This window comes from Canis lupus, chromosome 11, assembly GCF_048164855.1.
Source record: "Canis lupus baileyi chromosome 11, mCanLup2.hap1, whole genome shotgun sequence".
Classification (NCBI taxonomy): Eukaryota; Metazoa; Chordata; class Mammalia; order Carnivora; family Canidae; genus Canis; species Canis lupus.
Genome location: NC_132848.1, coordinates 12,068,244 through 12,086,063, shown reverse-complemented (window position 1 = coordinate 12,086,063; position 17,820 = coordinate 12,068,244). Strand labels below are relative to the sequence as shown.

General features: G+C 38.4%; 1 long non-coding RNA gene across 2 annotated transcripts; it reads right to left on the bottom strand.

Annotated features, from left to right (window-relative positions):
• Positions 1–8,600: 8,600 nt before the first annotated feature.
• On the bottom strand, positions 8,601–16,787 carry LOC140642503 (uncharacterized). 2 transcript variants are annotated; one of them, XR_012038920.1, is made up of 3 exons: positions 16,731–16,787; positions 10,329–10,463; positions 8,601–8,800 (listed from the first exon to the last, which is right to left on the bottom strand). It is a non-coding gene; the product is annotated as an uncharacterized lncRNA (long non-coding RNA). The 2 variants fall into 2 exon arrangements; XR_012038919.1 differs by lacking the exon at positions 16,731–16,787 and adding an exon at positions 14,172–14,398.
• Between the last annotated feature and the right edge of the window lie 1,033 nt (positions 16,788–17,820).

Sequence of the window (17,820 nt, the reverse complement as noted above, 5' to 3'; positions counted from 1 at the left end):
TACTGCATCCCAAAGCCCAGCTCAAGAATATTTATAGGAATAAAAAAAATCCAACACTCAACAGGGAAAAACATCCAATGTCTGGCATACGATAAGACAAAACAAAACAAAAAACACAAAAAAAATAGGAATGCTAAGCACCATAATGAGGAAACAGAAATCAACTAGAACTGAGGTAGATGTTGTTAGAATTAACAGAGAAATACATTAAAAGTTATTATAGCTTTATAGCATATGTTTAAAAAGTTAAGAGACATGGAAGATGTTAAAAAGATACAAATCAAACTTCTAGGAATGAAAAAAATGTTTGAGATGAAAATTGTATTGAGTGGGATAAACAGCAGATTAAACATTGCAAAAGAAAAGATTAATGAACCTGAAGACATAGCAATAGAAACTATCCAAAATGAAATATATAAAAAATATTATAAAATGTATCTCTTGGAGATAGAGTATGATAAGTTAAAAATGTATACTAGAAACACTAAAGCAACTAATATATACATTTTTTAAAAAGTTATAGCTAATAAACCAACAAAAGGAGATAAAATGGAACCATAAAAATAATTCCGCTAATCCAAAAGAAGGCAGAAACAAGAAAAAGGGGAACAAATAATAGATGGAGTAAATAGAATATAGATAGCTGTTGTTGAAGTATTTTATAAATGCCAATTAGGTCATACTGGTAGATAATTTTGTTTAGGTCTTCTATATCTTTACTGATTTTTCTATTCTATTGATTGTTGAGAGACAAACATTGATATTTTCATCTCTGTAGATTTTTCTACTTTTCTAGTTCTATGAGTTTTTAACTTTATGTATTTTGAATTACTTCTGTTAAGAGTATAAACATTTAGGAAAAATTTTTTTTAAAAAATAAACATTTAGGATTGCCATATATTCTTCTTGACAGACTGACCTCTTAATCATTACAAAATGACCTTTTTTATTCCTGGTGAGGTTATTTGCTTTGATGTCTACTTGATATTAATGTACCACTTCAGTTTCCTTTTGATTAATCTTAGCATATGTATTAGTCTGTTTGGGCTTTGGGCTATCAAACAAAATATCACAGACTGGATGTCTTAAACAACAGAAAATTATTTTTTTTCATAGTTCTGGAGACTAGAAGTCCAAGATCAAGGTACCAGCAAAATTGGTGCCTGATGAGATCTCTCTTCTGGTTTATTGATGGCTGCCTTTTTGCTGTGTCTTCACTGGGCTTTTTCTCTGTATGCTCTTATAAAGTGTGAGAGATCTCTGGTCTTTCTTCCTCTTCTTATAAGAACACCAGTCCTGTCTGCTTTTATGACTTCATTTAACCTTAATTACCTCCTTAAAGGTCCTATATCTGAATACAGTCACATTGGGAGGTAGAACTTCAATATAGAAATTTGTAGGGGTGAGGACGCGATTCAGTTCGTAACAGCATGATAGCTTTTTATGTGTAACTTACACATTACTTTATATGCAAAAAGTACATGTCTTGTAGTAAGAATATAGTTGAATTTTGCTTTTTTCCCCCAATCCTGATAATCTCATTAAGGGTGTCCAAATAATAACATTTAATGTGCTTACTGATATGTTAGAGTTTAAATTTTTTTAAAGATTTATTTATTTTAGCGAGAAAGGGAGGAAGAGCAGAGAGGAAGGGGAAAGGCAAGGGAAAGGAAAAGAATCTCAAGCAGACACTATGGTTAGTGTGGAGCCTGATGCAGGTCTGGGTCTTATGACCCTGAGATCATGAACTGAGCTGAAACCAAGAGTCAGACACTCAACTGACTAAACCACCCAGGTGCCCCATTAGAGTTTAAATTTACCACCTTGCTGTCTGCTTTCTATTTATTCCATCTATTCTTTGTTCTCCTTTTTCTCGGTTTCTGTCTTCTTTTGGTTTAATAGAAAGTAGAATGGTGGTTGCCAAGGGTTTAGGGAAAAGGAAATGGGGAGTCACTATTCAATGGTAGAAAGTTTCAGTTAGTGAGATAAGTGAGTTCTAGAGATCTGCTGCACAACACTGTACCTGTAGGTAACAAAACCATATTATGCACTTAAAATTTCGTTAAAAGAGAGTAGCTCTCATATTGTGTTCTTACCACAAAAATCGTTTTTAAAAAAAGGGGAAAAGATGAAAGATATAACCCGAGTAGCCCTATATCTATTATAAAGAAATTGAATTGATAGACAAAAATCTTTCTACAAAGAATATTGCAGACTCAGCTTCAGTGGGGAATTTTGTCAAATCTACACAGACTCTTCCAAAAATAATAATAAAGACGATAATTCTCAACTCATTCTATGTGGGCAGCATTATCTTGATACCCAAACTAGACAAAGACATTAAAGAAAAAGAAACTACAGGTCAATATATTTCATTATCATAGAGGCAGCAATTTAAAAGTGTTTTAAGAAATCAAATCCAACAATACATAAAAAGGTTAATACATAGTGACTAAAATTGGTTTATCATAAGAATGCAATATTTGCTTAACATTCAAAAACCAATGTAATTCATCCTATTAGCAAGTTAAAAAAGAAAAACCACCTATCAGTAATTTCAGGAAAAAAGCATTTGACCTCATTTAACATCTATTCCGAAGGAAGCTGTTAACAAATTAGGACTACAAGGGAAACTCCTCAACTTGATAATGAGCATATATACAATACGGTAGCTAATACCATGTAATGGTGAAAGACCAAACGCTTTCCTCTTAAGAAATAGGAATAAGACAAGGATGTGCCCTCTATTCAACCACTTCTATTCAGTGCTGCAGTTGAAGCTCTCTACCCAGTGCAGTCAGAAAAGAAAAAGAAATAAGAGGTACCTAAATTGAATAAGAAAAAGGAAAACTCTTTATATGCTAACAGCATGATTGTCTATTTAGAAAAACTGATGGAACCTATGAAAAAGCTAGTAGAACTAATAAAGGAGTTTAGCAAGGTTACAGAATACATGATCAATAGGCAGAAATCAATTTTATCTCTTATATACTAGCTACAAACAATTGGAAATGTAATATGACTTACAATAAGATTAAAAATATGAAACATGTTGGGGTGAATCTAACAAATACATGCAAGATGTATTCACTGAAAATTACAAATTGCTGAGGAAAATTAAAGAAGACAAATAAATGGGAGTGATATGCAGATATAGTTTGTTCTGGGTGGGGGTGTGGAGGGTGTGGGGGGTGGTGGGATCAAAAGACTCCATAGTGTTCAGATGTCACTTCTTCCTGAATTAATCTGCAGATCTAATGCAACTCCAAACAAAATCCCAGGAGAGCTTTTGATAGAAATTGACCAGCCAGTCCTACAATTTACATGGAAATGCAAAGCACCTATGCTAGCCGAAACAACGTTGAAAAACAAGAACAAAATTAGGGGACCAACACTACCGTTTTCAAGTGTTAGAGAGTGAATTATCTCCCCTCCCTAAATTAATGTGTTAATGCCCTAAGCCCCAGATAGTATTTGGAAATGTGGTCTTTGGGAGGTAATTAGGGTTAAATGAGATCTTGAGGGTACAAACCAGGAAGAGAACTCTTAACAAACCCTGAACATATTGGCACCCTGATATCAGACTTTCAGCCACTGGAACTGTGAGAAAATAATTTCTGATGTTTAAGCCACCAGTCTATGGCTATTTGTTATGAGTCCAAACAGGCTAATACATCAAAACTTATAAGAGTAACCAAGATAGTGTGCTATTGGAATCAAGATAAGATAAATAGGTCAGTGGAACAGAATAGAGACTCCATAAAGAGACACACGTATTTGGACAATTTGTATCTGATGAAAGTACAAAAGTATTTAAAAGAAGAAAGTGTAGTCTTTTCAACAAATGGTGTTGAAACAATTGAATACATATATGCAAAAAATTAAAAAAATGTTCCATACTTGTCACCATATAGTCACCATAAGGATTAAATGAAATTTGATCACAGACCTAAATATAAAGCCTGAAACTATAAACATGGGAAAATTACAAAGATTCTGTAAACAACACCAAAAGCATGATCCATAAAATGAAAAAAGGTAAAGATTGGGCTTCCTCAAAATTAAAAATATGTATTCTTCAGAAGACACTGTTAAGAGAATGAAAAGCCAGAGACTGGGAGAAAATGTTTATAAATCACATATTTGATTAAGGGTTTATAATCAGAATAGGTAAAAAAACTCACAAATCTCAATAATAAGGAAACAATATTTTTTAAATGGCCAAAAAATTTGTATACGTTTCTGATGAAGATACAGACAGAAAATAAAAAGTGAGAAGATGCTCAATATTTCAGTCACCAGGGAAGTGCAAATTAAAACCCCAATATGATATCACTACCCTTATATTGGGGTGGCTGTAAAAAGATGGTCCCGCTAAGACAGAAAGGTAGTGGAACTGGAAGTCTCAGACACTGCTGATGGGAATGTTGAACACTTTAGAAAACAGTTTGGCAGTTTCTTAAAAATGTAAACATATGCCTACGATGTGAACCACCCATTCCTCCTTTATGTATCCATCCAAGAGAAATGAAATCGCCAGTCCATACAAAGACTTGTGTGTTGAATATTCACAGCAGCTCTCTTTGTAATAGTCAAACACTAGGAGTTAAAAAGCAACATACTTCCATCAACGGGTGAGTTTGTTCATTGTGGTTTATCCACATAAGGAATGAGAACTATTGATACACACTTTAAAGTGGATGAATCTCAAAATAATGATGCTGAATGAAAGAAATCAGACAAATGAGCATATAGTGTATGATTTCACTTATATAAAATTCTAAAAAGTGCAAGCTCTGCTATTCTCACAGAAAGCAGGACAGCAGCTGCCTGAGATCAGGGGAGTGGGGAGGAACTGGGAGAGGGGATTACCAAGAGGCATGAGGACACTCCTAGGCATGATGAATATGTTCCTTATCTTGATTACAGTGATAGTTTCAAGGGTGTGCACATATGTCCCCAAATTATCAAATTATAGTCTCTGAATATGTGTAGTTTATGTTATGTCATTATACCTCAATAAAGTTGGTAAAAACTAAGTAAAATTAATACCTGCATCTGGTAAAAAGAAATTACTAAAAACAAAAAACAAAAAACCTCCTCAGATAGGAAAAAATAGAAAAGCCAGTCTCCCTCATGCAGTGTTCCACTCACCAATGATAACTACTTTTAACTATGTCTCTTTTTTTTTTAATTTCTTCTGAGGATTGCCTCCATAACTCTGAATATGGTTATGCCTCTTCTTCTAGATTTGTCAACTTTAAATATCTATTGACCTCTCTTTTTAAAAATATAAGAAAATAAGCTCTCTCAAACTACTACTTTGCCTTTCTGATCTATGCACATTGAAATGTTAATTTTTAGTTCTTTTGTGGTTTTTCCATCATCATCACCATTATCCTCAAAAACACTTTCAATGTCCCAGACTAGTATAAGCACTTGAAAAATAGGTAAGTAGGTAGGTAGGGGGAGAGAGAGAGAAAGAGAGAGGGAGAAAGAGAAAGGGAAAGAGAAAGAGATAGGCAGGCATAGCTAAACAATTTCCCAAGTTGAAGTGGGGAGGAAGAACTCAAACCCAGCTATGCTCTTCTGCATCAGTATAATAAATTTTTTAAAATATGCTTAAAACTGTATTTGACTCCTCAAACATAGATATGTTATCTCTTAACTCCCTTTACGTTTGATGAAGAAATCCAACTTCACTACATTTTCCTCTACCTCTGTACCCCTTTCTAAACCTCCATTCTAGCATACTATGGTTTTTGCATTTGTTCTGCAATTACAGTTAATTTTTGACACATTGTCTATAAATTGATTCTTTTAGTTGAAAATGAAAAGGTAGTATTCACAATATTTCTATGGAAAGCTGCTGCAGAGCCAAGGAGTCCAATTAAGCCTATAAAGGAGGTGTAACTCTTATCAATCAAGCTTCGCTATTGGAAGGAACTTTAAAGTTTGGAGAGGATTAGGACAGCACTATGTCATAATGACCCAATATGCCTTTGCCTTGTCACAAGATTACCCAGCTGCTTAATTTTTCTATTTGTTAGAAGAAGAAATCCATATTCTTCTGAAAGAGGCTCTCCACAGAGCTTCTAATTAGGACTGAAGGCTCTCCAGGCTAGCCTCAAAGTTCTCATCCTGGAATTACTTTTCACCACAATCCTGGTTAGAGCCACTCTTCCTTAGTGTGACTTTCTCTTACTTGGATTCTCTTATGTCTTGCTTGAATAATTCTTTCAGAAATAGTCTGTAGCTGGTAAATGGTCTGAACTCTTGCATGTTTGAAAATGCCTCAGTCTTCATTGATAGTTTGGCTAGGTAGAAAATTTTAGGTTCAAAAACATTTTTTCCCTCAACATCTTAGAGCCATGCTTCTTATTTATTTATTTATTTATTTATTTATTTATTTATTTATTTATTTATTTATTTTGTAGCATCTAGAGTTGCTGATGATCTAGCTAATGTCAGTTGGGTTCTCATTTATTTTTGAATGATCTGCTCTTTTAGCTTTTAGAATCTTCCCTCTCAGTGTCTAAAATGTCACAAGAACATGTCTTGGGATAGGTTTGTTTACTCACCCTGTTCTGCATTCTCTAGGTCCTTACAATCTGAAGTCCTAGTTCTTCATCTCTAGAAAATTCTCATGTTTTCTCTTTTGTCTGTTTACCTATTCTAAACATCCTTTCAGTTATTAGATCTTTTGGACTGTTCTCTAATCTTTTAATTTTTCTCCCATATTTTCCATCCATTTAACTTTCTACTCTATATTTAGAGAGATATCTTCCATCTTTTTCCATTGAATTTTTAAGTTTGGCAGGGTTTTTTTTTTTTTTTTTCATTTTAAGGGGCCTTTTTGGTTTTGATTGTTCTTTTTGTTAACAGCCTATTTTCACTTTACAATTGCTTTATCTTGAAAATTTCTCTGTGAAGAAACTAAATAGAATAACTTTAAAGATAATTTCTACTTCCTGAATTTCCATTTCCTCCAGGGTCAGTTTATTTCAGCCTACATTTTGGTTCCTACATCTCCTCAGATTTTTATGATCCTTGGCTATCAATTTATATTTATGACTGCAGACCAACTTGTTTAATAGAGAGCCCTCCTTGCCTAGGTCTCATCTTCTATCCACATGGGTGGGCCTTTTGACTAGCAGGCTTCACTTTAGACCTTTACTTTAGACCTTCACTTTAGACTAGATGAAAGAGGAGGAAGCAGGATGCCCAAGACACCCGCCCCCCCTCCCCCAACCGCCTCTCCCATTTGCCAGCCCAAATGAGAATTTTCTTTAGAGTGGGCATCACCCCTTTTAGGGCTCCTCCTCATGCAGGCTCTTCTCAATTATTTTAAAGATTAGTCCTCTGGTTTTAGCCTGAGCATGTGATGCAGGGAAGGGGAATGTGGGCTATGACTCACAGTTATTCCACAGTTGGTTTACTTCCAACTTCCCTCTCGCACTCCACAGAGCCTCTGTGGGTCTGCTGCCAGGAAAAATAGCTCCAGCCCCTACTGCAGCCTTCTCCTGTGAATGTGATTTAATCTGTTAATATAATTCCAAGTATTTTTTACTTTCAAGAGATTTGTCTGTATCTCTAGTTTCCAGATGCTGTTTCTCCCGTGCCCAGGCTGTCTTTAATTTATTATTCTCTGTTCCTCTTTACTGCTATTTCTATGGGGTTTTGGAGCAGAAAAGAGGTATACAGATGCTCTTGTCTGCCATCTTGAACAAGAATCCTTATTGCATCTTTGGGCATCTTTGTGATTTCTTTCTTATTTTGGGGCAAAAGACTCCATATAGTCTCCACATAGGACCATGGGACCATACTAGCAAGGCTAATTTCTCTTCTATTTGTCAGCTGTCTAGATATTTTAAAACTGGTTTTATATCCTCTTATCCTCTCCAGGTCAAATATTTCTAGTTCCACTAGCCATGCCTCATTGAATTTTTAGTCCTCCTATCATTCTGATCATTTTCTTCTGAACTTTCTCTCTAAAAGAATTCAGTTCAGTGCCTAGTGTAATAATTGGTGGAAACCCTTTCATAGTGAACTAATCCTCCCTACCATATCACACATCCATCTTGTACAGTTATGCTTTCTTCCCTGCCTTAGACACATAAAATGAACGTTTTACCACCAGCAGCTGCTGGGAGGCACTCTACACATTAGTGATATATTTAAAAGCCATAAAATTTTGGGAAGATAGCAAGAGAAATTTCTATCCAAGAATTTCCATGTTCTCTATCAGAGCTTCTAACTTACACACAATTACTTTATCACTTAAATAAAGGTTATTTAAAGATTCTTAATTTTGGTCATTTTGTAAAGAATGGTACTATGTGCTGAAGAAGAAATTTGGGATAAATTGTACCTAAACTGACTGAACCACACAATCGAACGCACCACATATATGTATTATCAAGTGTTTGCAATGCAACTTCAGAACTCCAACACGTTTCCTGTTAGCAAAAATGAACACTTTTCTAAGAGCCTCAAGTTCTTGTAAAATCACTACCAATTAAAATATGTACAGCACTTAAAAACAATAAAAAGAAGATGAAAAAAAAAAGGAAAAAAAAAAAAGAAGATGAAGACAAACATGATACCAATCTAAAACATCACAGCTTCGGTGACATCCCTTTATAGCAGCAAGAGTTTTAAAATTTAAATACAATATTGTCTGACAAAGTGACATGGTATAGGCTCACAAAACTCAGGATAACACAAAGATTCTTCTGATAATGTGCACCTTCCTTGGAATATCCCCTGCTCCTGGCTCCTTGAAGAGCATATTAAAAAACTGTAAAAGAAAAAAAAGGGTTTTGAGTACATTAATATATAGGAAAATATTTGTAAATCGGGTGTATTAAAAGAATAAAACTTTTCATAGGAAATGTATAGAAGTTTTCAACATCTCTTTGTTTAAAAGAATTATTTAAGAAACTGCTCAGTGCTAGGCACTTGTGGTTCAATCATATACCAGAAATCTGCAGTCTCTATTTTCATGGAGCTTAGTTGAGTGAAAGGTACTCAAATTTGTTAAAGCACCTTCTTTAACAACTTGGGTTAAGGAGAAGAGACTCAGATGTACATGAAATGATGCCACCAGCCTCTAGAAAGCAAGAAGCCTCGCATCTTTTCCATTCTCTAGGCCAAGTTAACTATGTCAGTGACACTTAGGGAATGTTGACTCTGAGGAATCAGAGCTGGAAAGTTAGTCGGAAGTTAAGCCATCTCAGGAAACATTTGTTGGTCATTCTACCCTATTTCTTCTGATCTGTGGGAACTTGGGGAGAAGGTATTCTACTTTCTGCAGGTGTGTGGCTGCACCTGGCACACCTGGTATTGTTGGGCCTTTGGGATCTCCTGCCTTCACAACTGAATCTCCTACAAGCCTCATAAAACACATGCTGCTCTTGCCTGGAGAGCTATTTTTAGCTCTCCATGCACACCGTGCTCTTTGATACTTCCTTTGCTTTGCCTGAAATGCCCTTGCTTTCCTCATTCACCTGGAGTCTTCCTCCTCAGGTTGCAAGGCTCCCCTCAAACACTGCTTCCTCTGGGGAGCCTTCACTCACCCCCAGGCTGGTTAGTCAGTTAGTCGGGGGGTTGTGGCAACAACTGTGAGAAAAGACAGACTGGGAAACGGAGCTTGGTTCTAGCTTTTACCAGATGTGGAGTTATGTAAACGTTCTGAACCTTACTTTTTCCCTATGTATAAAATACCGATATTTGCCTTCCAGGGCTGTTTTGAGGATTAAATAAAATGGTGAAGGTCAGGTCCCTAACCAGAGAGCTTGGCACACAACACTCAATAAACCTTGCTTTTTACCGCCTCCTCTCTAGTCACACCTTGGAGTTGGCATGAACTTAAATATGCTTAGAGCACCCATGGTCCTTATGAAAATCAACACGATTACAATAATAGCTTCAAGTTAAAAACAGTATTACAAATCGAAGCTTATTAAAGATTTCCCAATTAGTTACAAATACATTTTGTGTGGAGAATTACTATAAAATAATTAGAAGGATATTCTACTTGAAATGCATGCATACAGTACTTTGAAAGATCCTGATCAAAAGCCTCAGCAGTGTGTGTTCCAGGCCTATAAATTTTACATAGAGGTCAATTCTATATTCTCAGCATCACATCTGCCCTTGTAACTATTTTACAAACTCCTTCCTAGGCCAAGAACACAGTATATCCACAGCAAAGATTTCAAAAATTCAATAACATTATAAGAGCAATAATTATTATATTTAATAAGAATTTGCATTTCTTCCAAGACTTTGACCCAAACCTTAAACATTCTATGAATATTCATTACCTCTCATAACATCCTCTGTGGCAGGTCCATAGTGCTGTGATAACTAAGCTGTCCCAGTATTCAAGGCCGTGCACAGAAGGCCTTTCACATCAGGATAGCAGAGCGATGCTGGGTGTGTTGTTGGAAGACGAGAAACTGGATAAAGAACATAGAATGGTTCCTAAACAGGCAAAAAGTTTCACTTTGGGGCCTGGTTTTCAACTCCATTTTGAAAAATTGGGGAATCATTAGTGTCTTATTCAGCCACTCACTCAGCAACTATTTATAAACATAGTGGGAAAAAGTACAGAGTAATCAGGAGTGAGAAGCCTGGGTTCAAATTCCAGCTCTGCTGCCTGTAGCTATGAGGCCTTGGGTGAGTTACTTCCTCCTCCTATGGTTTAGCTTCCCCATCTATAAAGTGGGGATAACGATACTACATCATAGGGCTGTATGGAGCAGGGAGGGCCTGGCACATAATTAATGTTCCTAATTATTGGGAACTATTAGCGTTAACTTTTATTTCTGTCCTAGGCCCTAAGCTGCAGTGGTGAACAAAAGGACTCAATAAATATTTAGTGGATGAATAATGCAAAACCATAATAGACTGAAGCCACAAATACAGATTTTGGATACCCAGGTGGTTTCTATGAATGGCTGATGTCAGATAACAAAAATGTAAACATTCATATAATTAAGTCTCAGCAACATGCTTATTTGCCCAAGAGCAGAAACAGAATGATATAGTGAAATTATCACCTGATGTCACAACAGGCAAACCAATGACAGTAAGCCAAGTAGCTCTGTGCCCAGTGTTCTTTTTTTAACTTGGCTGTAGTAGAATCCTTTTTTTTTTTTTTTTTAATAAGCTTGTAAACTTTGTTTAATTGTTAGCCAAAAACAATGACTCTCCAGTGAGGTCATGTTTGGAAATATATGTATCAACATTTAACTCAGAACCAAAAGAAAAGCCTCAATACTTCAGCCAAATTCTGTCTTAAAATTGAAATAAGTGAGATGTAAAAATTAGAGGAAGGCATATTCTCGGTTGGATCATTGTTTTATGCTACCCTTTATATGTAATAAGCACAGGGTAAAAGCACTTCAGGATATCACTAAAACTGTTTGCGGCATAAACGAGTTCGAACCACTGCGAAAACTTCCAGCAGTGCTTAAAAATACTCAAGAGACAAGAGCTACAATATTTACATCTGCCTACAAGCATGTAGTCATCTTAATTCTCGATTTTAAAGTCAGATATTTTCTTTTAAAGTTGTTCAAAATGTATGTTCTGTGAAAAGGAAACTTTAAAAAGCATTAATGTCTCAAGCTGCAAGCAAGAGCTATTAAGGAAGGTGTTGAAAGAGTAAATGCAAGCAATTGATGCAAATCTAAACCGGCAAGAGGGCCAGAGAGCAGAGAGGGCTGGGGGGAGAGATTCATCTCCCTCCAACTGCAAAAAGGAGAATGTGTGTCCACATGACCACAAACACTCTCCTTTATTATTTTCCCAGAAATGATGAAATATTAGGAACCAGAAGAACTTAAAGAGTTGATCAGTACTAAGAAAAGCCTTCTTAGTATCAGCATAGATATAAAGGGGTGGTTTCTTTAACAACAATGCAAACAGACTACTGACAAGAGAGAATAGAAAAGCCAGAAGGAAGGATCCCTGGGGGGATCAGCGGTTGAGCATCTGCCTTTGGCTCAGGGTGTGATCCTGGGGTCCAGGGATCGAGTCCCACGTCGGGCTCCCTGCGAGGAACCTGCTTCTCCCTCTGCCTGTGTCTCTGCCTCTCTCTCTCTCTCTGTGTCACTCATGAATAAATACATAAAATCATAAAAAAAAAAAAAACCCAGAAAGAAGGGCGAAGCCATTCTTTAAAATACAGTAATGCGAAGCTGCCTTCAGTAACTGGGCATCCTGAAACCACAGATGATCCCAGGTAATCACACACACACACACAATTAATGATTGATAAAGGAGAGAATTTGCTTTTATTCACAAGTTCCTTTGTAGAAAGGTATTATGTTGCTTTAAATGTCGCTCTGTTCAGATAGTGAATTGCATTTACATACAGAGTCCTTTCAGATTTTTGCTTCTGGTGAGTTATTTTAGTTGTGAAAACGAAAGTAAAATAATGTGGAAGTGCAAGTTTTATGCTCTTTGGTCCCCGTGTTCTAGCAGCAGCTTATTTGGGTTATACATAGAATATACTTTATCACCTTATTATTCTCTTTCTTTCACTTATTCTTTCAGGAGGAAGTGAATCCCAAATATATATGTATATCCAAAATATTACTTTAAAAATGTTAATGGATATTATGCCTTAACATGCTAATATTGAATCTTCTCTTGGTGGCCAGTTACCACAAACTTTCATGGCCTAAAACAACACAGATTTGTTATCGTACAGTTCTATAGGTTAAACGTACAGGTCTCTCCAGGCTAAAATCAAAACATCGGCAGGACTGCATTACTTTCTCGAGGCTCTAGGGGAGAATACATTTTTTGCCCTTTCCAGCTTTTAGAGGTCTCCTGCAAAATAAATAAATAAATAAATAAATAAATAAATAAATAAATAAATAGAGGTCTCCTGCATTCTTTGGCTCATGGCTTCCTTCCTGAGAAACCCAGCCTGCATAGTGATATCTCCCTCTGACTCTCTCCTCCTGCCTCCTCCCTCCACTTCCAAGGACCCCTGTCATCACCCTGGGCCTATCTGGATAGTCCAAGATACTCTCCCCCGTCTCAAGGTCTGTTGATTAACAACCCTAATTCCATCTTTAATCCCTCTTGGTCATGTATATTAGTCTGCTCTGGCTGCCATAACCAAATAGTGCAGACTGGGTGGTCCGAAAAACAGAAATGTATTTTCTCACAGTTCTGGAAGTTCAGGGCTTGAAGCGCAAGATAAAGGTGTGAGCAGGGTTAGTGTCTAGTGAGGCTTCTCTCCTTGGTTAGCAGATGGCCGACTGCCTTCCCCCTGTCTCCTCTCATGACCTTTACTCTGAGTCTGTGGGCACAGAGATCGAGCTCTGGCGTCCCGTCCTATGGGACTAGGTCCCCACCCTTATGACCTCATGTAATCTTAATTACTTTCTTGAAAACCCTATCTCCAAAGATAATCATATTGAAGGTTAAGGGCTTACTAAAGAAAACTGTTGCTCTATTTACAATATTTCTGGCACCAAAACCATGAGATTTTCCTAACCAACAATCAAGGTCAACTTTGCAGATAACAAGGGGTGTCCTACAATTTAATTCCATTTGACACTAAGTACCGGACTTAGGCAGGCTGTGTAGATTAAGAGCTCAGTCCCACAAGACTGCTCCCGCTTCAGATGCCAGTCACATCGTCCCAGGCTGTCCCATGTGCTCTGACCAAGAAGCTGTGAGAGGTTCCCACAATTTCCTCTTCAGTAATTTGCTATATAGAGGCTCACAAAACTCAGGAAAACACTTTCCTTACATTTACCAGTTTATTATGAAGGATGCTAGTGCACAGCCAGACGAAGAGGCACATAGGGCAAGCTCCAGAAGGGTCCCAAGCCTACAGGATTCTGCTCCTGTGGCGCAGGGGTGCGCTCACCTCCCTGCGCTTGGATGCGTTCACCAACCCAGAAGCTCTCTGAACTTTGTACTTTAAGGACTTTTTAATGGAGGCTTCATCATCCAGGCATGATTGATTGCTAACTCGGTTTCCAGCCACTCTCACTTTCCCAGAGGTCAGGATGGGGGTGATGGCCGGGGGAGGGCTGAAAGTTCCTGGTTTGTCTTTCCAGTGACCAGCCCCCATCCTGACACTATGAAAGGGCCCCCAGTACCAGTCCTCTCACTAGCATACCACATGACACTCTTACCTGGTGCGAGGATACCACGGGTCTTAGTAGCTCCTGTCTCAGGAGCTGGGGACCAAGACCAAATGTTCTAACAAAAGCTGTTGCTGTCACCCTTATCACCCTGAAAGTAACAGTTTTAGGAGCTCTGTGCCAGGGAACTAGGGACAAAGACCAAGTATATATTTCTTATAGCACAAGCTTCTACCTATGAATTATTTTTGGTGGGGACACATTTCACAGTCCACATTATGGACTGAAAACCTGTGAATCATCATTAAATAAATAAGATAGTTCCAGATCCTGCTAATTCACGGGTTTTCATGCTAATATGTAAACTAACATATTCACAGGTTCTAGGAATTAGGACATGGACATCTTTGATGGAGCCGTTATTCCACCTGCCATAGTACTGTACTTTGGATTGCAGGCCCAGCCTGCAGGAGTGATAGGCTCCTGAGGTCACATGAGGGATCAGCAGCGAACCCCATCCCAGACAGGGCCGGGAAGGAGGAAAGACACTGGAACAGCAGCGTGCTGGCTCTTTTTCCCGAAGTGGTTGTAATTGCTGCTTGAGCCACTTCCAGAGCACCAGCCTTCCTTCCTCTCTGGCAGTGGTTCAGGGGAGGATCAATGCAAGCACTTACTCAGAGTAAAACGTGGCAGTGCCAGTGGCGTCAGGCCCTCTAAACCTAGGGGCTGTGACCGTCGCAACACTGTGGTGACTCACGGTGCCCGGAGGTTAATCTAAACACTATCAAATGGCCTGTGCTGATCAGATCCTCTTGTAGAGCCCATGGGCCAAGCACTTTGTGCTTGGTTTTAAAATCCACATTTCCAGGTGGCATGATGAATGAAAGAGATGAGGAATAAGTGCAGTAACTAGTTGTCACAAAGGAGTATGCCTCTGAAAAGTCCAGAGAGAAGCTGATTCTCAGAGCAGGCAAACATGTCACATCTCTATATTCCCCTTTTATCATTCATGAAGGTCACTGGGTTAATCGGCCCCATTATTCATCATTTGTGTGCCAGGACACACAGGGATGTGGCCATCTTGATAAAAGGCCTTACTGTTCTCAAGAGGACATAATTAGCCCAGGGAATAAGTGATTTGCAGATTCCAACCCTAAAAGGAGACAGCAAGTATCAGAACAAAAACAACTCACGTGCAGCTTCCCCTCTACTTTTATCTGGTGCTCTTATTATCTCTACTTTCTAGCCAGAGGCTTGTTAATGAATTTTTACCCAGAATTAGCTACCATTCTGATATCAGCCAAAAGATCAAGCAATGAACGTGTAAAAGAAAGGAGATTAAGATGACAGGCAAAGACTTTCTTGTCCTCCTGCTAGCTGTTGAACACACACAGACATGCACATCTAGTAGAGCAATGAATGTGTAAATGAAAATACAATTCAATCCAACAAATCAAAATCAACAAAATAAAACCATGGCCTTGCTTGTTTTGTAAATGCTTTCAATTATGTGTGTAATACATTGCTTCCTAAACAAAAAAAAAAAAAAAAAAAAAAAGAATAGTAAGCTGCAAGTAAGATATATTTTTTTAATTTTATTTATTTATGATAGGCACACAGTGAGAGAGATAGAGAGGCAGAGACATAGGCAGAGGGAGAAGCAGGCTCCATGCACCGGGAGCCCGATGTGGGATTCGATCCCAGGTCTCCAGGATCGTGCCCTGGGCCAAAGGCAGGCGCTAAACTGCTGCGCCACCCAGGGATTCCTGCAAGTAAGATATAAAAATACTCTAAGATATAGAAAGAATTTATGTTCTTCATGTTATGTTGGTTCCTAAAACCACACACACACACCCCCAAACACCCATATTTTAACTCAGCCATATCCCGGACATTGTCCACGTGTAAGATAAGAATTTTGAAGCAGCGCACACTAGAATACAGAAGAGTCTATTAGGCCACTAAACTGCCCCTTCATATACCCATAGCAGATATTGCTAATCAATCCTATGAAACCCAGAGGAAACTTCATAGTCCCAGCACTGGGTTCTAGGTGGCTGCTACAAAGCATTCAGGGTTGGCATTAGAAATTATATCTATTTGCCTCCTGGCATACAACAGTTCTAATTTCTTCCTCTCCACCTAGCTTCTTCCTCACTTCCTCCAAATATACACAGGCCTTACACAACAGCAAATAGTTTGGAGCATCCACTCTGTACCAAGCACTGTCTCAGGCAGTAGGAAAATACAGTGGTAACAGGAATTTACATGATCTCTGTTCCAATGTAGCACAGGGTAGGTTATACTTACTGAAGAAGACACACAATAAGTCATCATTAAATAAATAAGAGAGTTCCAGATCCTGCTAAGTGCTTCAAAGAAATAAAGCAGGGTGATGTGATGGAGAGACCGAGAATGGGGAAAACCACTGGCAGTCAGAGAAGTGCTGTGTGAGCGGTGAGTGGACCTGCACCCACATTTCCTCACCACCAGCCTCCTTAGCCATTGATGATCCAGTCCATTTCCTTTACTCTCATGAATTCTCTTTCTGAAGGGACACTGATGGCCTCTTCTGTGCACACCTCTTTTTGGTCCTTTCCAGGTACTCACTCAGAAGTTGTTATTGAGGCCCCATTTTGCCCCCAAACTCTGTAGTGGTCACTGCGGCTACCGTAGTAAGAGCAGGAAGGCCTGTCCATTGCCCTCATGGTATACAAAGGCTAACAATGAAACTAGGCCTGTAACAATGAAGCTTAAGGTCTATGAAGGCGGGAGTTGCAGTCATTATGGGAGACCACAGCAGGGGCATCTCATCTAGTCTGGGAACGACTGAGTGAGGTGTGGGACAGGGAGGACAGGGGAAGCACCGTGGGAAATAGCCAGGCCAAGAAGAGAACATATTCCAGGCAGTGGACACTGGAGGTGCGACAGAGCTCAGCAGGTGGTAGGAGCAGAAATGGTTCAGCCAGAGGTAAATAAAACAGGAAGTCATTTCCATTATTATTATTATTTTTAAAGATTTTAGTTATTCATGAGAGAGAGAGAGAGGCAGAGACACAGGCAGAGGGAGAAGCAGGCTCCTCGTAGGGAGCCCCATGCAGGACTTGATCCTGGCACCCTAAGCCAAAGGCAGATGCTCAACCGCTGAGCCACCCAGGTGCCCCGCCTCTGCATTGTTAAACTGTTCTGCTTACATGGTCCCTAGCAGTCTTCTTTCAGTTTTATTCCTTCCCTTCCAAATAACTTTCTGCTTAATAATTTATTGGGGTTTTTTTAAACAATATTTTATTAAAATGTAAATGCTTGTGAAAATTGATGACAAATAGCTAAAGAAAATTAAAATGAAAATCAATTCCCTCAACATACTGGTCTGTGTCCTCCTAATAGTTTTTCCTATGCCATCTCCCTGCCTCTGCCTCTTTTGGAGGGGATGGAATTCAGTTTTATGTCCTATTTTGTTTGGGGGAAGAGCTTTTTACTTTACATCCTCTGTTGATGGGTACAAGTTTTTTTTTTTTTTCTCTGTTTGGGATGCTAGATATAGTTATGATTATCTTTATACATAAACCTTTGTTTACATCGTGGATTATTGTGAGACTCCTGAAGGCAGATTTGTCAGGTAAAAGCAAAGAAGCATTTCTGAAGCTCTCAGTGCTGATGGCCAAGTTGCCCTCCAGAAAGATACTGTTCATTACACCCC